This window comes from Periplaneta americana, chromosome 9, assembly GCF_040183065.1.
Source record: "Periplaneta americana isolate PAMFEO1 chromosome 9, P.americana_PAMFEO1_priV1, whole genome shotgun sequence".
In the NCBI taxonomy this organism is placed as follows: domain Eukaryota; kingdom Metazoa; phylum Arthropoda; class Insecta; order Blattodea; family Blattidae; genus Periplaneta; species Periplaneta americana.
In genome coordinates, this window is record NC_091125.1 from 66928653 (window position 1) to 66951927 (window position 23275).

Sequence of the window (23275 nt, forward strand, 5' to 3'; positions counted from 1 at the left end):
GTAAAGGAAGCTCAAGTGAACATACATTCTGATTTGGGCGAAACTGGGAAAAAAGTTAAAAATAAGTGGGACAATGTATTAAATAAGAATGTAGGATTTTCATTGTTGGAAAAAGTATCAAGAGTGATATCGGGGGAAAGTGTAAATGTTCCAGTAAGTATTGATGTTTCTATTGTACCTAATTTAAGATTTGCGCCTCTCACATCAGTTTCGGTTGAAAGAAGTTTTTCTGCTTTCAAAATGATTCTCAGTGACAAAAGGCAAAGGTTAACTGTGGAGAATTTAGAAAAAATTCTGGTGGTGTACTGTGCAGATAATTATAATAAAGTCTGAGCATGGAACTGAATTTCAATAACGTAAAATGAGTAATCTTGATATCAATAATCATTATTTCATTAGTTTCAATATATTAAATGTGTGCAGCTCTGTTTATAAATATAATATAGTATTCTTTTTTAATGTTTAAACATACTTTTTTGTGCGTATTTTAGTGTATAACTAAAAATTTCAGTGAAAGAAATAAGTATGATACCTTGATGTGCCTAAAATGCCTATTTTCATTAAAATAGAGCCTAATTTTACAAATTTTGAGCTTATTTTAGGCGCCTAAACCTGCAATTTTTAGTGCCTAAAAATCCGATGTCTAATAATAACCTATGCTCTGCTCAGCTGCAATTTTGATACTATCTCTGATATTTTCCCACACGCTATTAACATCTAATTCTTTCTCAACTTCGTCGGAACTTTCTAAAGTGGCAAACCTATTCGAAATTTCGACCTGATAATTTTGCTTAGCTTCCTCGTCCTTTAATTTCAAAATATTGAATTTAGTAATATTAACTTGTTGCTTTACTCGCTTGGCTACTGATAATCTTTCACTTAATTCTCCAATCACCAAATAATGGTCAGAATTACAGTCTGCACCCCTGAAAGTTCGAATATCTACTATACTAGTATGTCTCCGTTTATCTATCAAGATGTGATCTATTTGGTTGTGTGTTAATCCATCTGGAGAAGTCCAAGTATATTTATGTATATCCTTATGGGGGAATGTTGTACTTTTGACAATTAAATTTTTCGATGTGGCAAAGTTGACTAATCTAATTCCCTTGCCACTACTAGTTGCGTGTAGGCTCTCTTTTCCAATAGTTGGTCTAAAAATATCCTCCTGTCCTACTTTAGCGTTGAAATCCCCCAATAAAATTTTCATGTGATATCTAGGTAACTGATCAAAAGTATGTTCCAATTCCTCATAGAAGCTATCCTTTATATGGTCGTCTTTCTCTTCTGTAGGGGCGTGAGCATTTATAACTATGATGTCGCACCATCTACCCTTAAGTACTAAATATGATAACCTGTCACTGATAAATTCGACCTTTTTTACTGCTGATTTTATTCTTTTATGAACAAAGAATCCTGTTCCTAATTGGTGATTATTGTTTCCTTCCCCATAATACAACAAGTAATCTCCTATTTGTGATATGCCATTCCCATCTAACCTAACCTCTTGTACTCCCACGAAGTCTATTCTATATCTAGCTAGTTCTTTTGCTACTAATGTTACCCCTCCTGTTCTATAAAGACTAGTTACGTTCCAAGTGCCAAATCTCAAAACCTTATTCCCTTGCTGTGGTCGTGCCAGAGAATCAGTCCTATTCCGAGGCTTATTGTAGGGATTCGTAACAAGCTGTTTTTTACGGTGGTGGGTTGTTAGCCCTTCGCCCAACCCCCAAGCTGGAGGACCACCCCTTATCGGCTGTCCACGACTGCTTATTCAATATATTCGCAGCTACCCTCCATATCTGGAGGCCGTCTCCTCTATCCGCAACCTGAGGACGCGCCATGCCGTGGTGATGTCTAAGATCACTATTTAATTTTAATATTTTTACAAACTGTATTTTGCATGACACTTCATATCTGTAAAATAATTATACATTTTTACATAAAATTAACATCCATGTCAAATATCATTTAATTATACATCTGTAAAGAAAATTATCAATACTTCAGTATAAACTAAAACGAAGTTAAAAAATATTTATACAATTTTAAACATAAATTTTGTCAGTACATGATGGGATACATTATTTCAGCATTCAGGATAGGACAACCACACGGATATAACCTGGTATTTATTCCTCTGGTAATCCTGCCGTCTTCCATTTTGTTCTCAACTCTGGAAAAACATAGGCTACTCTCAGGTCTCGCTACATAACGACCTCATGTGTCTACAGCTACACCGACTGAAGCCAGCTCAACTTTTAACTTTCTCTTTTGTTAGCTAGAGTATAATATAGAGAAGTAGAAAAGAGCGAGTGTCCAGGCCTTCAACTGATGGCGCTACGTTTTGTTATATTCGATAGTGGTTTTACATTTTATTCTAATGTGTCTTACAGAATTCTGAATTTGCTTGTGAAATGGCATATCTCGACTGCAAGCAACGTCAGCTCGATTTACCAGTAACATCATGCGATGTCGAGAGATCGTTTTTTGGTGTATAAGAACATGCGGTCCAATACCGACGGAACCTAACGCCTGAAAATATGAAGAAAGGTCTTGTGGCACATTATGCTTTGTGCGTTGATTCGGCCTAACTTTAAAATCGCACCAAAAACTATTATCGTAATTTATATGAAATTAATATTCTAATTTGTCTTTATTTACAATAAAACTATTTTCCAAAATTATTAACTCCCTGTGCAGTTTGAGTAATACATATTTATTACATATTTTGAAGTTTTTAGTTACGTATTTATGTACATATTTTTAGGATCAATACTACGTAAGGATTCGGACTCTACAGTGATTATTTTCTCTACCTAGTCCCCATGGAGTTCAACTATACTTTAAAGGTTTTTGCTAGTATAAATCTTATTACTGATTGTACTTCAAAGTTGGCGGGATTTTCAGTCCCAACACACATTTTGAATAGTCGCTGTAAAGTAACTAAAGGCGACACAACCTTCACTCGACCGAAGCTGGCTGCGTACTGAGTCACACTACATTCCGGCGAAAAAATTGCGACGTTTTGGACGAAACTTAGTGCGCCACATGAGGACGGAAGTTAGTTTTTGGGTTGCCCTCACATAATTAAGTTTTGCTAGGTTTACTTTCACATCATTAAATTCCGTGCGAACTACAGTAGGCCTATATTGTAAAAATCGATCCCGAAAGCTATTTCTCTCTATACTCTTCTATACGACCAATTTCCTAAAACAAGTAGACTACTTATAAAAATAAATTCACCTCGCATGATAGCGTCTGCTCTTTGACATAGCATTGAAAGTTCAAGTCACTCATGTGCAGTGTCTAGGCAACTAAGAGTGCAGAAGTTACATAAAGCTTTAAACAGTTGGCTGTTGGAATAAATTTAAATAAACTCTTGCCAGCTTGTGTGTAGTATGAGCGTAATTGAAGAGGTGAATTTCAATATGTCCTAAGTCCTTTTTTTCGATTTTAACTTGCATTATTCACCTTTTAATTTATCCTTTCCAAGCCTATATATAACTGTATAAGTTTATTTAAGTCTTTATTTAACTAAGTCTTGACTTAGTGTCTGCATATATTTTTTTTCAAACGGACCTAAGGGAATCAAATTTATGTTATCATTTTTTGTCATCTTTCTCATGACTTGTCATTTGGCCACTTTGAATCCACCTCATCAATTGTGATGTTTGTTTGGAGAGTTTGAGAAGAAGTACGATAAAGCAGATGCACTGTAATCGTTTTCGTATCTTCCAAAGAAAGTCACACACTTACTCCTAGCTCCTTACTGGAGCCTCTCTCATAGCTGGAGTGCGAATTTTTCATTCCGAACTCGCAGGGGATTCCCCACATGGACTGCATTGATGCTTGTGCACTAAATCTGAGGATGATGGTTTTCCCCCCAGTTTTCCTCAACATTGCACATTTCGTTGCATCATCCTCTCCATTAATAGCACTCTGTTCAAGTAATGAAAATTGCATGGAAAACTCTAATTCTGAAAATATTCCCCTTATTAAACAACTTGTTTAAGTCAATGACTCTGCTAAGTTTTGCAATTTTATTATTTTAGCTATTTAGTTTAGTTAATTATATCGGCAAGTTTTGTAATTGTACTGACAGACTATATTATTACATTACGTATTATAAATTTTCTTGAAAATTGTAATAGCTATATTGTGTTGATATAATAAAATTATAAATTCTCCTGAAAATTTACCTTTATTAAGCAATTTCCTTTTAAATTTTTCCTCACTACATGGATTTAGTTAAACCTGTTCCAGTCCCCATTTTCTTCTCGGTCTTGCCAAACTCTTCTACCTGGGGCTGTTTCACAATGTTTACAATCTTTGTAAACTGTAAACTTTGCTTGTAAATTGTAAACTTATGTTTCACAATCTTTGTTTGTAATGTTGAACTTTACAAAGGAAATAAAAACTTTACAAATTAAATTTTGCTCACTTTACAAGTATTCTGTTTCACAATGAAGGGTAATTTTACAAACGTGTGAACTTTACTTGTAAAATTAGCACATTTTCTATAATACCTCTGAGATGTGTAAAGTTTGATATTGCAACAAATTATTAATAAATATAATAAAGAAATACTTATTAAATTAATTTTTGAGTAACTGGATAATATTAAGAATTAAACCAACGCAGTTTTGATGCTATTAAGGAGTTCTAATGACTCATACGAATATATTGAATTTAGGTCTAATCAAACAAAGACGTAGCCTAAACGTAAAATTCTCCGGCTAAGAATTAATAACACGTTCGTATCATTGTATGAATTTAATGAAAGGTTTCGAATGAGTCCCGCGCTATACTTCAGAATATCGCGTAAGTACTTATATACGAAGACTGTATTTAATAAATACTCGCACTTAAAAAAGAAGTTCCCTGCGCCAAAAATAAATAATTCAGTAATGCAATAACGTCACTACTTATGCGGTATTCTGAAGTCGTTTCGAGTCCCGTTTCGCTGGAATCTCCTACAAGATATGGGACATCATATCCAACATCCAAAAGGGAAAAGTGGTGCCCTAAACTCAAAGCGAGAACTGTATTATTTTGCATTGGTTGCATACTAACTGTCAGTTCCATGCGTTAGCAGATAAGCACGGAATTTCTTAAGATATCAATGTGTAAAAGTGCCCACAGGGTAGTTGATATTGTTAAAAGAGTTAAATTCGGGGCAGGTTTTTGGTCACCAAAATGTTATTTACTATAGCACAGAATTTTTATGCTGCTGCTGGGATCACTAATGTTTGTGAGGTTATGGATGCAACATTAATAAATACTAATGGATTAACACAAAAAATGAACCTGATTTTGTAGTTAGACATCATAATTATTTTATCAATTGCATATCTGTACGTGGAACAAATCTGTTACTTACTTATTTTACTGAATTTGGTGCTAACTTTGGTCATTAAGTCGTAGACGTATTGGTATACTCGATCAATCACATCACATGAAACTCCATTGTCGCCAATATATAAAAATCTAAATACTTTTAATTTTCTTTAATAATACTTTATGTTTTCTGTAGGTGAAATATGAATCAGCAAGCTTAGAATAATCTATTTTAGTACAAAATATAAACAATATGTATCGATAGTAGTAAAAATACAGCGACTTCAGCTCTGCTTCTTAGCGATTTTTGTAAACTGTCATTGGCAATATTGTGTAACCAATAATGCGTATTTGTAAATTTCTATAGCTGATTTTGTAAAGTTCGTCAAACTTCACAAACTAATAAGATAGCATTGTGAAACACAATTTACAAGCATTTGTAAACTTTTACTTGTTATTTGTAAATTGTTAATTTGTAATTTGTAAGGATTGTGAAACGGGCCCCTGGTGGATAATGTTTCTTGGTCAGAACTGGTAGCCTACGTTCTGGCACTCTTCTCAAATGTTCATTCCATTTCCTTTTATATTATCTAATTATTTTGAATTTCATTCTTGCAATTTCATCTACTTACGTTTATTTACATTAGCAATTTTTTAAGGTAATTGATTTTGCTAAGTTGTGTAATTACACTGATAATTATCACTCACTTCCTATCCTGGTCGGTAGATGAACTATTTTCTGCTCAAATAAGCGCCATTTACACAACACTCTCATAAATTTAGGCCGTTCTGTTTCCACATTAAGAAGATTTATTTGTTCATATGGTCAGGAGACATCTCCTCTTCATTATGAGTAGTACAGCTGTCAAAAGAAAAAGTGGCCGCTCTCCTGTATCAAAGTTCCCTTCGGGTATCTTCGCTACAATTCGGAGACAGGCGATGTTACATGTTGTTGGACCACGTTGCCTGATATCTACACTTATAATTGAAGTATACTGTGTGTTATTCGATAGCATAATGGTAGCGTTCAGGCGTCTTATTCATGAGGTCCTGCGTTCAACTACAACCTCGTGCTTTTTATGTCCTTTTTTGTTCTGTTTTTGAGAGAGACAAACTAGACATAATGGCTCCTTTCTCTTTTATGATTATTTTAGTAATTAACATCAGGTTCATTAATATATTATGCCATGACTTTATCATTATCATTATGATATTGTGGCTGCAAATGGAAAGAAAAAAGATTTTATTCTCAATAAAATATCTTTCGTGGCATAAACATAACAAATTTACTGGCGTCGGCCTTAAAACATTCAAACAATTAATCGTTAAAAAAACAAAACAAAAGGCCACAATTCAATATTTAGTCTATCTTCCTCTTATCTCGATCATCTTGCAGTCGAGTGGGCATGGAATTGACTAGTCTTTGCAAATAGCGACTGTTCTTAGACACGATATTCCAGGCATTCTGAACATACACACATAAATGTTCTGTCCATGGGCAGGTCTTACATTGCAAACCCAGCAATCTCCAATCTTTCCTATTTTCTGCCTTCCTCTTAGTCTCCGCATATGATCCACATATCCTAATGTCGTCTATTATTCTTTTCAACCGGAGACCCAACCAATTCCTTTTTCTCTTTCTAATCAGTTTCAGCATCATTCTTTCTTCACTCACTTTTTCAAACACAATTTTATTTCTTATTCTGCCTGTCCACTTTACACGCACCGTTCTTCTCCACATTCACATTTCAAATGCTTCAATTCGTTTCTCTTCATTTCGTCGTAATGTCCATGTTCTTTCCCCATACAATGCCACACTCCACACAAAGCACTTCACTAGTCTCTTCCTTAGTTCTTTTTCCAGAGGTCCGCAGAAGATCCTTCTTCTTCTATTAAAAGCTTCCTTTGTTCATGTTTGCAGTTTTCTTAGGAAGGATAGGCCTAAATGCGGTAACATCCCGTTGCTTTCCGCACACCACAATCTCTTTCGCATTTTATTAAATTCCAAGGGGCCCAAGCGTGGAGATGAGGAGAGTGGATTTGACTAATTGGGCCCTCCGGACTTCACCGAAAGTCACGGCAAGGGTTAAATATTAATTCTATCAGGATGTTTGACCCGGTCAGAGACCGGGAAATCTCAATTAGCCTTTGCCCCCCGCATCCTGGACTAGCTTCTACGAATCATCAGAAGATCTTAGAGTGTGATTGGGCCAATTTTTCCAAAAATGTTTCCACACTTTTGCTCCCGTAGCTCAGCGGACGAACGTCGGAATTTAGATGTCAACGTCTCAGGTTCAATTCCTCGTTACTCCTTTTCACTTTTTCTTTATTGTGGTTCAAGATAGTATAATGTAATAATACAAAAAGAAAAACTAATACCAGTATTATGCAACTGGATTTTTCCAAACCTAATATTAAATTTATGTTATTTATATCGCTAAAGAACGATTACAATATAAATAACTTGAATATTATTTATACAGTCTCACTAAAGAACGATAACAGAATATAAATGATAAATATCGGTTTGTTTAATTAATATATTGCGAAAGAACAATAACAATATAAATAACTTGAATATTGTTTTATAATGCTAATGAAGGAAAACAGAATATAAATGGTAACTTGAATATTATTTAAATCGCTAAAGAACGATAACAATATAAAAAAACGTGAATATTATTCATATCGGAATTTCACAGATTTATTACAGATGTATTTAAGAAATTGTAGAAGAATAGTAATTAGTAACAGTGTCCTATTTATTCTTCTTGGAGCCAAATTTGTAACTTTTAAAAGTGTGGTTACTATGTTGAAGTGTATGTGTTGTAACGGATGCTTGATTTGTTATGTATGTGAGTCAGTTATGTGATGCTTGATGTCGTCGCAATGTCGTCATTATGGTTTGATTGTGTTTGTGTGACTATTGTGTATTAATTTATGATGTATGGTACGGAAAGTTGCATATTTGTGTTATAGAAGTGTTACGTATGTGTGTTGTTAATGTTTTTGTATGTTACAAATTGATACCTGATATTTGTTTTGCAATCGCAATGCCTAATTTACGGATTGTTTATGTTTTGTTTACATCGCGTAAGCTAATTTAATTTTCTTTTCCATTTCTCTTTATGCTTATCTTTTTTGTGTATAAAACTATAGCCCTAACATACATATGTAAAATACGGCTAACCCCCATTGGAAATACAATAATAATTATTATTCATATCGTTATAATACGATAACAGAATACAAATGATGACCTGAATTTTGTTCATATCTCTAAAGAACGATAACAAAATATAAATAACGTGATATCCATAAAGAACGATAACTGGATATAAATGATAATTTGAATATCATTTACATCGCTAAAGAAAGATTAAAAAATAAAATGAAAACTTGAAGAAGGCCCGAACCCACGACCTTTGAATCATTAAACAAGCACTCTACCGCTGGTCTACGAGGCGCAGATATGGAACACTTTCATAGTTCCGGAACTGCTTGTACAAGCACATGCATCGTGTAACATCGCCGCGACCCGAAGTGGACTTTGAAAATATTCGCTGTTCACGAGTGCGGCCACTTTTTTTTTTGACAGCTGTACATGCTCAGATCATGAAGCTGTAAGCAAAGGAGTAAAGAAAACAACAATTTGGTCAGGCGGAAAACTTTTCGAAGAAAATGAAGGAGAAAATTTCTCGGAAAATTTTCTTTACTATTCCGCTCTCCATTTCATATTTCAGTATTTCATTTCGGCAGAAAAAGTTTCATGGACAGGATTTCAAACTTTGATATTGTCTGATTATGATAGCTAACCATACTAAGGCAAAAACACACACCATTTACACAAGTGTCAGACGAAGAAGTTCATGCAGAATATCCTGTGTTTTTCGGTACTAGACGAGATACTTATTTTTTGCGGCGTTACTCACGATTATCCAAAGAATAGTTATGGTATCAGTCTACATGGCGTCCAGACTTTCAGGAATGCTCTACGGTATCTGGTGACCGTTATGGACTGCCTTAGTCAACTCTATAATATGTCCAGGGATGAAAAATCACTCATATGTTTGCCTATCCACCTCATTTTTATCCCGTGGGGATTTAACTAAAATGGTCTAGGCTTAGATGCAGAAAAGCTTCCGCCCGCTTCTTTCACACACACAGACACACACAAAATATTCCTAACGAGTTAATTATCTTACTTTTCCTTTTATAGGTATTCCCCTTTTCAATGGTTGCCTTGTATTCCTATTTTCCACAAATTTCGGTCTTGTCATTGTTCCTCTTCTAAATCTCTTCTCTCCACGGCTTCAGAAATTCCTCTATGCGTTGTTATACTGGTTCTTCCCCTTCTCCTGCCTGCTGGTGACCAATTTTATAACTTACTTCGGCAATCTTTCATCTGTCATTATCTGTAGGTTATGTGTTGATTAAATTATAGAGTTTTCTTTTCTATCCGATGTATGGTCCTTTACATTCTTTGGTCTCTCCATTTTTAATATGCTGTACTTTTTATATTCACATTCTTCCCCGAATGCCATTCACTTAACAAATTTCAATTTTTTTACGTTATTTCTCAGTTAATGTCTAATTCTGAGCGCCATATTCCTACTCTGTGCGCCATATGTAAGAATTCCTTCTACTGTTGTTCGTAAAATACTTCACATATTTTTTTATATATCAATATGTGCTTCAAAAGACTCCATCCATAATTCTTAATAGCTAGGTTCACCCCGTTGAGGATATCTTTTGAAATGTTCACAGCTGTCAGTTATGGAATCAAGAACTCTGAAAACTGGCTAATGTGGCAAGGATCTATTCCTTTCAGATTGGCGTTAAGTTTCCTGTAAAAAGAAACATGTTATTGTAAATAATAAGACAATTAAATGCTTGAGCCAATTACAATGCTTATTTTCAAATACAGTAAGCTTGTTAAAGCCGTAGGACTGGCATCTATGTTTATAGACTGATGCATGTGAATGGAGAAAAGCTAGAATTCTGAGGTAAATAAAATGTAATTCGTTAAGTGATGACGTTTCATGAAACAAAGAAAGTTTTAAATAACCCATACACAAGGCCATAGACTGCAAGTTTACGTAATATCGAGATGCAAAGTCATTCATTCCCCATCTCTCAGTGTGGCTGTGATCGTGATGTTTAGTTTTTTTGTTAGATAACTGGCTGGCAACACCTACAGATATTCCGTTTCTGAGACACGAGCACCTCTGTGATAGAATTCATTATCCCCTGTGTTAAAATATTCGGCGAAACTACTGTAGTAAGCAGTAGTGTTATATTTTGAAGAAACAGCGTACTGACTGAATGATTTTTCTTGGCGGTTCATTAAATTAACGCATAAAATAATTTAAACAAAAAAAAAAAACAGACTGTTTGGAACCCAAAAGGAATAATAAAGTTGATAACCAGGTGGCCTGACAGGCTGCGAATACAAAGGAGATTTATGAAGGACATATTTAAGAAAGCGACGAAGATTACATGATGAACCTTGCTAGAGTGACAAAGTCCATTATAGGCCTATAGTGAATATTACGTGAACTCTCTTGGTATTTAGCGAGATGAAGCCGAGCATTCGCCATGGATTGTCTGGAATTCGTCTTATGGTTGGGGAAAGCCTCGGAAAAAACCCAAGCGGGAATCGAACCCACAACGGGGCACATTTTCGGTACAGCATGCAAACGTACTGCCGCCTAGAGCTACACGGTGGCTTGAAAGGATGTTAATGCCCATCAAGGAGAAACTGAAGAGCCTCGAGAAAACCCCCAGTCCTGCTACCTTGAGAAATGAGAAATTCCAGGACAGAACGGGACTCAACTCTGACCGCTTGCGTGACACGCTGATGGTTAGACTAGACGACACAATCGTCGCAGAGACTGTTTGTAAATTTTAATTCCTTTCGCGGTACAGTTCTTTGTTCTTAGATTACTTGCTGAAGAACTTTTATTAGGTTTGTTCCGGCACAGTTTAGAATCGATTCTGAACTGTCTGCTCATGCGCAGTAGCTCAATGTGCGTTCCAACAAGACTTGAACTGATTCTGAACTCTAGTTTCCTGTTCCAACGTGCTTTGGAACTCGTGAAATTGGTCCTCGATTAAGAGCAGGAACTGGGAATTCTGAAATGCTGACGCATGGGCATGTGCCTTAATCTGAGGTTGAGGTTAAATTACTTCGAGACTAGGCAAGTTAAAATTAAAAAATAGTCGATAATAAGTGCTTTGGAAGATGATAGTGGTATATTTATGACGAACCGAGTTCGGAAGATGAATGTAATTTTAATATGAGAAGAAACCCCGGAGGCCGTTAAAGAACAGTTCAAGAAACGTTTCAACAACGTAAATCCTGAACTAATTTTGAGAACGTACTCAACTAGCGCATGCGTCGAAAGACGTTCGTTATTAATTCGTAACGCGTTCCTAATTGTACTGGAATAAACCTATTGCATAAAATATTCAACGATCTACTGAGTAAATAGCGAAATATTTTCACAAATGCAGCTTAACGCTAGAATATCGCATTTTAAGAAATCGTCAATTATTGTTAGCCTACATTACAAAAAACCGAACACTTCGGCACATAAAAACTCACCACTGTTACAAATGTGCTCAAAATTAAATGAAATATGCAAAACAGTTTATCTTTATTTCAGCAAGTCTTGCATTAAACATAAACATTTTCTTATTCTAATACTGAAGTATTAAGTAAATCGTATTGTTATCTACGTATTTCTTACTCTGTAATTTTCATTTATAGTTTAATTTAAATTTTTTGCTTAGGCTATCTGTATTTATCTGTTTTTTTATTTTGTATTTTTCATTTATATTTATATCTGTGTCTTTTATTTACGTATGCATTTCTCTGTTTTTTTTTTTTTCCCATTTTCGATTTGTGTTTATACCTTTATCTTGTAGTTATATCTGTTTTTAGCTCTTTTTTCTTGTTCTTGTCTCCATTTTTTTATATTCTATGAAACTATTTATATTCTCTATTGTAATTGGGGCTTTACCCTGTTATAGACATATAAATAAATAAGTAAATAAATAAATAAATGCTTTTCGTATATAAAACATAAGGTTTTCCCAACAAAGAAATGAGACGAAATTTAGTAATATCTGCAGCCTTTCACAAAATAAGTGGTAATGAATAAAACGGAAAAAAAGACCGAATAAATCTAAATATTTGAAATGAAATATGAGATGAAATTCCTGAAGTCTGAAATGTTAGCCCTAAACCGTGGATGCAGAGATGATGATTGTGACAATTTTATCTACATACGAATGTAGACAAGGAAGCGAACTGTATCGTACAGTACATCTGCTGCTTCAGTTATCGCCGAAGGACGCGCGCATCTGTAAATCTTTATTTAGGTATTATATAAGATTCAGTTGCAATCTATAACAAATATTAGACTTTGATATTTGCAAGATTTTTGCTATCACTGCGCTGTTTGAATTCAGAATACTTCTCTATTATCAGACATTCTTTTGCATAGTATACTGCATGCAATAATAATAATAATAATAATAATAATCGCAACTTTCCATTTAATAAAAGTACATACGGCTAAAATTAAGAAAAATACGACAACTCGAAATTAGAGAACATCTGTGGATAAAAAATTCACTTATGCTGTTCGCATTTTTGTACTAATTCTACACAATCATCCAAGGACACTAACTGAAAAACATACTAAATACAGAGAGCTGCTAATGAAATAAATATGACACCAATGAAAGTTTTGGGTGTAGACTACTTTAAATAGTAACACGAGCTGCTGCCAGGTAGTCAAAGTGAAGTTAAAAATGTCAAAGCAAGCTTTTAAAAGAAAAACGAGTATTTGCGAACGCCTGGAAAACTAAGGAAGAGACTAGTGAATGCTTTATATGGAGTGTGGCACTGTATGGGACAGAAAAATAGATACTATGAAGAAGTGAAGAGAAACGACTAGAAGCATTTGAAATGTGGATATGGTTAAGAGCAGAGCTTGTGAAATGGACAGACAAAATAAGAAATGGAACTGTGCTAGAAAGAGTAGTTGAAGAAAGAATAATGGTGAAACTGATTATGAAGAGAAAAAAATTAGTTGAATCACTGTTTAAAAAGAAACTGCCTACTAAAGGCGAAAGAGAGAAAAGTTCGGAGCTGAAGGAGATATCAGATGATAGACAACATTAAGATACATGGATCGTATGCGGAGACTAAGAGGAAGGCAGAAAATAGAAAAGATATATTATTTATTAAGGAATGTAGTTGAAAGAGCATGATATTTTAAACATGAGTTTCAGCAATAAAATAAAAGAGAGAGAACATGAAAAAGGTAACAAGTTTATGAGTTATGAGGGAAACGCTTCATCACTGCACAGTGAAGTGCCATCGTTTTGAATTTTGAAAAAATATATAAATCATTTTTTTTAAATCGTAAAAATATTTTTCATATAGCAGAAGGGCAATGTTTTACACGTACCAATTTTCATTATTGTACAAGATACAGTAATGGAGGAAAAAAAGTTGAATATTTCCAAAAAATTTACTGCTTAACCTGTACATAACCTCTTACGAGAGCCGAAACAGGTCAAATACCTAATCCTTGAAGTCGACTTTAATTTTATTTTGTGTTAGAAGAAAATATTGATAATTGACCATTTTTTTTAATGAATTTATTTTTTATCGGACAATCTATCAAAGAGAGAGAAATGAAAACTGGACATTAACAGAAGTTCAGTTGAAACATCTGGAACCAAATGAAATGAGATTTCTCCGCTATGTAGGTGAATGGATATGCATTGTTGAACCGTAGCAATTAAATATGAAAATAATTTAATGTTTAGAGTATAGCAGACATAGAATACAGAAATAATAATTATGAGCACTCGCAACGTACACCAGAAACCAGAATAGCCAAAGCAGCACTGCAGTGTAATGCTAGAGGACAACGAAACAAGAATCTCCCTTGGAAAAGATGGATGGAAGAAACTTATGAGGTTAGGTACAGCTTACAGCAGTAAAATTTTGGAAATATTCAACATTTTTTTCTACCATTACTGTATCTTGTAAAATAATGAAAAGTAGTAGGCCTATGTGTAAAACGTGTCCTTCTGCTAAATGATAAAAATATTTTTACGATAAAAAAAATTATTTATATAAATATTTTGTTTCAAAATTCAAAATGGTGGCAGTTCACTGTGCAGTGATGAAACATTTCCCTCATAACTAAAAAAAACTATCCAATATTCTGCGATGAAATTTTTTGTGTGTGTTTATGCATGTCATGTCACAATATGATGCAAGATCACTTCTCTATAATGATGATGATGATGATTATTATTATTATTATTATTATTATTATTATTATTACTTACTTACTTACAATTGGCTTTTAAGGAACTCGCAGGTTCATTGCCGCCCTCACATAAGCCCGCCATCGGTCCCTATTCTGTGCAAGAGTAATCCAGTCTCTATCATCATATCCCACCTTCGTCAAATCCATTTTAATATTATCCTTCCATCTACGTTTCGGTCTCCTGAAAGGTCTCTTTCCCTCCGGTCTCCCAACTAACACTCTATAAGCATTTCTGGATTCGCCCATACGTGCTACATGCTCTGTTAATCTCAAACGTCTGGATTTAATGTTCCTAATTATGCCAGGTGAAGAATATAATGCGTGCAGTTTATTATTATTATTATCATTATTATTATTATTATTATTATTATTATTATTATTATTATGCTAAAAAAGGAAATGGAAGGAGAAACTATTAAAAGGTACGCAATCGCGCGTCCTTCCAAAGGAATTAAATTGGAGGCTGTGAGGAAGAATCTATGTGAGCTCCAAGTCTGCAGACCACTTGTCTCACTCCGTTTTTCACTATTCTGTTTGAAGGAAATGAAGTCAATATTGGAGGGAAAAAGCAGGAAATGACGTAACCTACTCGCTACCACATCAGAGGGAGAAATGTCGCAGCAGCAGCAGGACAAGGTCATCATGAGCGAATAGTGGGGGGGGGGGGGCCGCTGTCCTCTCTATACAAGGGATCTGAACCCGGCGATCGAGTAAGCTCGCCCTGAAATATAGATGAGGAGTAGAGACTTGGCGAGAAGGGAAAGACTATGTTATTAGAAAGAGAGTTTGTTTCATCATGCTTAATATCATACGAATCTACGGACTCGGAAGTTCACCTCATAATCAGACTAAAACCTATCTTTCCCCTCCATACTAATTGGTGATATAGTCACGACAAACGGTAAGATCACAGGAGAGGTCTTACCTTCCTTACTATACCTAAAGCGACACGCGAAAACTAAGACAACGATTTTGAAGGCTATAATTTGGAAAATTCCGAAATTTATATCGGGGAGTATGTAGGTTCGTAGCCAATTTCTTTTAGGACCCAACCCGACGTCTGTCTTAGCGCGTTATAAAAATCACAGAAATCACAGGCAGGATGAGTTATCTCAATGCGCTATGAGATGAGCAGATTACTAATAAAATACGGTCCGATCGATGCTGAAGGCATAATGTGGGAAAAGGTGGGTGTTCTAACCAAGGGGGAGAGAAATACGTGTTTCTGACTTAGAGAATGGTTGGCTGTGGTGCATGTTTACCGTTGTCATTCTGAATGTTATTTCCTCGCCTTCACCAATATTACAGAAGAGAGAGCATTTTGCAGTCGTTAAATAGCCAAAGAGATGTTATTAGTTCTAAACCTTAGCGTATCAAGATTATTGTGCATAAATTATGAAACCTGTTTAGAGCTACAAGAATGATCACGTTCCGCTTGTACTTTGAAATAACACGGTTGTAAAAGAGGATTCAGCCTGTGATCATTCATATTAACGTTTTAAGAAAGTTGTAAACTTGCAAGCTTAGAAGGTCTTGTTTGTTCTGTCTGGCTGTGCACGTTGCATTTCGAGTTGCTGCAACTTGCATCACATGGTTACTGTCGCAGTAGTTACAGGCAGTTTATTCTTGTTGACATTTCAATTTTTGCTTATGTTGACTTAAAATTAGGCTTTAAAATAAGATCCCTGTTGACTCTATTCAGACCGAACGTTACGAGTAGGAAACTCTGCACTCTTTATCAGAGATGGGCTTCGTGGTCGGCAGGTCCCCTGTTGCGCATTGTCGCAGGAAATGAGAGACGAGAGTGTCTAATCCTAACTGCAGGGGGCCAGATATAATTGTAATTAACAGTGAGTAGCTAGTCATTACCCAATCTTTTGTATTGGCAGAGATATCATTGTTATCTGCTTCCAGCAGTGTTTGCCTCTACCCTTGCTGTACTAGTTGGAGAAACTAACATCTAACAATAACTCTAGTTCTGTAAACTGGAAGATGATCGGTGTTGGACGATGTTCATTTTTGAGAGGTAGTGTGATGTCTTATAATACTCGGGAGGAAACTAAACCGAGAATAAATATGGGAAAGGCCTGTTATTAGAGACTTTTCGCACCACTAAACGATAAACGTTATATTGCGTGAAGTGATGACGTGTCAATGACGTAGTTAGATTAACGGAATTACTCCACGAGACAGTTTTCGCGCCACGTAAGCAGTGTTTTATTCTTCGGATATATTCGGAAACGTTCGCTCTCCATGGCCGTCATTTGTTATTTCGATACTGCAATCAGCTGTTACATATACTCTATTTCAAGTTGCTTCTTCTGTACGTAAATCATGGAGGATTTATTAACCATCGCTTTATTGGATGATCTAAAAGATTTTGAAGATATTATATTATTAGTCCTAGGAAAAAGAAGAGAGAAGTTGCAGTATTAAGATCGATACAATTTCCACGTATTAACCTAGACAGTTTCTCGAGTGAAGAATGCCTGCAACATTTCCGATTTGAGAAACATGACTTGCATCAACTAGTAAATCTTTTGAATATACCAGCTACTTTAAAACTCGCAGATCGCAGCTTATCAGGTAGGCCTAATTACAAATACCATAATACATATATTTTCTTATGATAATTTTTAAAGACGATTTCAAGATTTTAATTATTACACTTTTTCATCCAGGACTGGAAGGCCTCTGCATTTTTCTCCGGCGCCTTGCCTACCCTAATAGACTGACCGATCTAGAGCGGATTTTTGGCTTATCCGCCCCTTACATTTCAATGGTATGCAAGCACGTAATGCACATTGTTCATGAGAAGGCAGTTTTCTTACTAACTAATTTAAGGAATGTAAGGTGGCTTACCAGGACAAAATTGAGATTCTATTCTAATGCTATCGGTTCACATAATGTGCCAATAGAAAATTGTTGGGGTTTTATTGATGGTACAGCAAGACCAATCTGCAGACCATCTGTGAACCAAGAAGAATATTTTTCTGGTCACAAGCGTGTGCATTGTGTGAAATATCAGTCCACAGTTTGTCCAGATGGTATGATAATAAGCTTGAAAGGGCCGTTTCCTGGAAGAATGCATGATGCAGGGATACTTCGTCGCTCTAACTTCTATAGTGAACTTAAAGAATGTGTTACCTTCCCTGATGGTGAAAAGTTTGTCTTATATGGGGATTCTGCATACCCTATAAGGGAACTCCTCTTAAAGCCTTTTACTGGTAATAATCTAACTCCACAACAAATACATTTTAATAGTGCCATGAGTACTGTGAGACAAGCAGTAGAGTGGGGATTTGGTAAAGTAATTAGGGAGTTTGCATTTCTCGATTTTAAGAAAAATAAAAAAATTAATCTTCAAGAATTAGAGAAAATGTACTTCACAGCTGTTCTCATGACCAACTGTCACACATGTTTGTATGGCAGCCAAACTGGACATTACTTTAACATTTCCCCACCTACATTAAGGGAATATTTGTCGCAGTAAGAATATATATTTGAAATAATTAAATGTACATAAGTAGTAACCAATAACGTTTACAATTAAAATAATGAATATTTTATAAGAAAACTTGCTTGTATTCAATTCTTGTTAATTGAACTGCACTTACAGAAAAGTTTAAGTGTAGGCTAAAATAATAATTGAGACTAAATATTGCCAAATTTCCAGATCTAAGTTTCCTCTGTTTATTTTAAAATTATTAAAATTAAATTAGATCTACATAATGAAAGAAGAACTAAGTAATGGTTTTGTGAATTGAACTAAGTGAATATTAATCTCTTTTCACTGTGAAGAAGTCAAATTCGGAATGATTTTGTTATGTGAATTGGGAATTAAATTGCAACCTGAAAACAAATACTTAGGCCTATGCAGCAAGAACTGATAAATACCTATTACTAAACATAAATTGTATTATTAAGAAAAAAGTAAGTAATTAGGTATGAAGTGAAATGTGAAGTTAAATGTATATATCAAAACAAGTTAAATAAAAAGTAGGCCTATTTATTTTGTGAAAGTAGGATGTAGGCCTATGGTATATTGGACTTAAGTTTGATCATTTATTTCCAAGAAGATTAATAATTTTCTCCATCATAGCTTGTTGTTTTCTTTCCATTTCAATCCTATGCAATCTTTCCTGCTTCTCTAACTCAAATTTCTCCCTCTCCAGCTGTTGTTGTTGCTCCCTCCATGCCACTTCATCTTTTTGTTTTTTCTCCATGAATTTCATAATATCTGAACTAAGCTGACCTCCCTTCCTCTTTCGGCTTCTGTAAATATACAAACACACATGCAGTCCACACAATTATAGTGAATATAATATGGGCCTATTCAAAATATCTTGCTGTTATAATAAATTGAATCATAAAAACTTATTACAATAATCCGAACACAGCAATTTACTGTAACAGATTCTGATACATACTGTATGTGAAATATCTTACATATGCAGACAGAATATTATAATTATTTACCTTTGAGTTGTTACTTCAACAGAATTTTCAGAGGTCTCCTGGAGAGGTAGGCTTATATCAGAAGAAACCTCTGATATTTCTGTTGGACTGGAAGATATGGAAGTGGAGGGCATGGTAACCTGAAAATTTGACAGAGCAAGATCCCTTTCTTCCACACCTTTCTGTCTAGCATTAATTATTGGATCACCCTTCGTTGACTTCCCAGTAAAATCTCTCGCCATGTCTGTGATCTGTTGCAGAAGTTGCTCTTTTTCCCCGTACTGCTCTTCGGTACCAGATCTAAAATACAGGTTTTAAAAACAGTTGTTTAAGCTTAGTTATCATGTAAACAGATATATATATATATATATATATATATATATATATATATATATATATATATATATATTTGGATTTATTATTTTGAAATTACAGAAAGACACTCCGATTTTATTTGTAGATTCTTGAAAACAGTAATGTAGGCCTAAAATTTTCCCTGCTGTCGATTGGCCCTGTTAGCAGGAAACAGTGCATCACTTTCGCACAATCATGTTTCACTAATCTTTTCTCTTTTCACATTTCATTAACTTATAAATAGAATATTATATAGACCTACTTACTTCCTTAGATTTGCTTTGTCTTCTTTCTTCCACAACTGCACGAGGTGTTGCACGTGGTCTTTCATTGTACGAAGGCAGAAGTCCTTTCCCGTTCCTTCCCGAATTTTATTATGAATGTCACTCCACCTACTGCTGTCTTCGTAAGGATTAACTGCTAACACTTCCCGAAGAAGACAGATATCATCGCTAATTGTAAATCTGAGTCGTGTAGCCATTATTGCAAATTTTATTTCCTTAACACACTCGCGTTATTGATCACGTTATTTGTGCACAAATAACCACACCGGGTCGCTCGGATAAGCGCAACGTTATCAAGGCTCTGACACGTATTATCTTCTGATTGGATGTGAGATTAATGACGTCACAATAACGTTTAACGCGGACTTCTCAGTAGGGTGCGAAAAGTCTCTATTATTCGGTTGAGAAGCTTTTATCATCCAGTCTGCTCAAAAAATCTGAAAGTTTGAATTTATAAAACATTTATATTACCGGTTGTTCTGTATGGTTATGAAGCTTGAACTCTCAGTTTGGGAGAAGAACAGAGGTTTAGAGTGTTTGAGAATAAGGTGCTTAGGAAAATATTTCGGGCTAAGAGGGATGAAGTTACAGAAGAATGGAGAGAGTTACGCAACGCAGAACTGCATGCATTTTATTCTTCACCTGACATAATTAGGAACATTAAATTCAGACGTTTGAGATGAGCAGGGCATGTAGCACGTATGGGCGAACCCAGAAATGTATATAGAGTATTAGTTGGGAGGCCAGAGGGAATAAGACCTTTGGGGAGGCCAAGACGTAGTTGGGAGGATAATATTAAAATGGATTTGAGGGAGATGGGACATGATGGTAGGGACTGGATTAATCTTGCTCAGGATAGGGACCGATGGCGGGCTTATGTGAGGGCGGAAATGAACCTCCTGATTCCTTAAAAGCCATAAGTAAGTAAGTGTGACGTCAAGGTTGTTCTGAGGCGTGGGTTAGAAATTTGTTTGGACTGATCATCTGGTTGAATTTTCTCGGAGTTTTTTTAACCGTTAAGCGAATGTCAGGTAATCATTTGGCCTTTCCTAGGCTCATCTCGTCAAATACAGTCTCGATATCACCAATTTTGCCGACGCTAGAGAACTGCGTATTTGATACAAAGTCGTTGAATAACTGATACGAAACAAAATCCGACCAACTCTTAGGCGGAGAATCAGAGTGCAATAGAAATAACACTTTTCCGATACCAGTTGTAGTACAAAATATTTCCGTGAAAATTTCAAGATTATATTTTTTGACAGTCACTGTATTATAGTTTCCCTATTCATGTAATGAGAATTACAATAATGTCATTATACATCGTATAATGCAGGGCTGGGAACATTACGTGATTCTGAGAAATGAGCGCTGTGTGCTTTAAAGAGCGGGTCTCGCGAACGATGTGACATATGCATACTGTACGTCATTCAGTGTCGGTGCAGTGGTGACTCTGCAATATGAAGGCGAACTTTGAAGACGGAGCTTCCACTCATAGACTAAAGCCGACCGCTACTCCCAATGCTTTTAATGTATCATGGGAGGAGGAGTTATTTTTCGTAGAGAGCAGTGGGTTAGCAAAGTTTTTAATTTGTCATAAAACACTCCAACTGATTAAGAAGTTCAATATCCAACGACATTATTCTTTACAACATGCTACTGAATATGACAAATATGTTGGTAATGAACGCCATAAATTAATACAACTTAAAGAAAATGTTTCTCAGGTACATTATATTAGAGTATCTATTTGATATTTGCATTGCATTATAAGTTATTATACACTTAGTAATATATAATTTTAAATTATACAAGTATTATGATATATAATATATAATATTATATATCATGAACTGTAATATACTATACTATGATATATCATAATATTTCTATAATTTAAAATTATATATTACTAAATGTACTATAATAACTTATAATGCAATATAAATATCGAATAGATACTCTAATATAATGTACCTGAGAAACATTTTCTTTAAGTTGTATTAATTTATGGTCATATATCATATCATATATCATATCATATATCGCATCGCATCACATTATATTATATTATATTATATTATATTATATTATATTATATTATATTATATTATATCATATATCATATCATATCATATTATATATCATATATCGCATCGCATCAGATTATATTATATTATATTATATTATATTATATTATATTATATTATATTATATTATATTATATTATATTTCATATCATATGTCGCATTACATTATTTTATATTATATTATATCATATCAATCATATATTATAGGCCTATATTAACAGGATGACAATAATGCACTTAGTGAATCGGCCATGAGAATTAGCTACAAAATTTGCCACGAAATTGCAAAGGAATTGAAAACATTCAACGAAGGTGAATTCATCAAACGATGTTTAATTACATTGGCAGATGAACTCTGTCCACAGCAAGTAGGGGAAGTGGAATCCATATGCTTTCTCGTAGGACCGTGGTGAGGAGGTTGCAGTATGTGCGTATGGGTTATGTAAATAAGCGTAATGATTTGTGTGTGTGCATAGAGCGAAGTTTATTTCATTAAATTAATAAGAGTGTTATAAATTCTGTAATGTACAATGGATTTATGTAATATCCTTATAAACTATTATGTACTGACAGACTGAATGACTAGAACAACCGTGGCTCTTGTTACATTAATGCAGTGAAGGTAGCTGTAATGCGAGTCCGCCACTGCGTGAGCGTTCTGCTCTGGCTTGGAATTGAAGTGACTTTCGGAGCGAGAGCAGCTCTGGCCGGCTAGACTGAGCCGCTCTCATGCCCGGCCCTGGTATAATGAGAAGTAGTATACTTTTATAATGAGAAGCAGTACCGTACCTAGTTTTAGAATTTATGAGAATAACCTCGAAGAATGAAGTTATGCTACGGGTATATATCGTAATAATTTATTCGTTTAAGGAACAAGTCGTTTCTATGCAAATTAGAGTGCAAATCGGTGAAGCTGTGTACGAAGTAGTTCTAGCGACATGTTCATTTAGCGTGGCGGTTTATCGCTCAGCATAGACTTTGTACTAAGACAGTTTACAACTTCCTTTGTTGCACAACCGACAACTTTGTAAATCCACATCCAAGGTTTATGGGCCTCTGTAATGAGAAAGCAAGCTCGAGTGCCATTAAGTATTGAGTGTAATTAATTTCATAGCCCTTTCTTACTTATTTTATGCCCATTTATAGCGGAAAAGATTAAAAAGACGCGATGACTTGATTATGCAAATGAAACAGTAGTGATAGAATAACTGAGCAAATCGACACTTGGCAAAATTCCCACAGCCGCCTTTTCCTCCGAGTACCTATATTCGCATTCGTCACCATTGCTGTTGTTGTCGTCGCCATCATCATCATTATCATTTTAGTCTGATATTTGACGACGCTATATAAACTACTAGGTTATTTAGCATCTATGGAATTGGTGATAGCG

General features: G+C 34.9%; 2 long non-coding RNA genes across 2 annotated transcripts in view; one reads left to right on the plus strand and one right to left on the minus strand.

The window, feature by feature from the left end:
* The window catches only part of LOC138705661 (uncharacterized), a 211965-nt gene that overhangs the window by 156469 nt on the left and 32221 nt on the right, over positions 1-23275 (minus strand). The gene's annotated exons all lie outside the window — the stretch shown is intronic.
* LOC138705659 (uncharacterized) lies at positions 17123-18749 on the plus strand. Its single transcript, XR_011333715.1, has 2 exons — positions 17123-17285; positions 17381-18749. It is a non-coding gene; the product is annotated as an uncharacterized lncRNA (long non-coding RNA).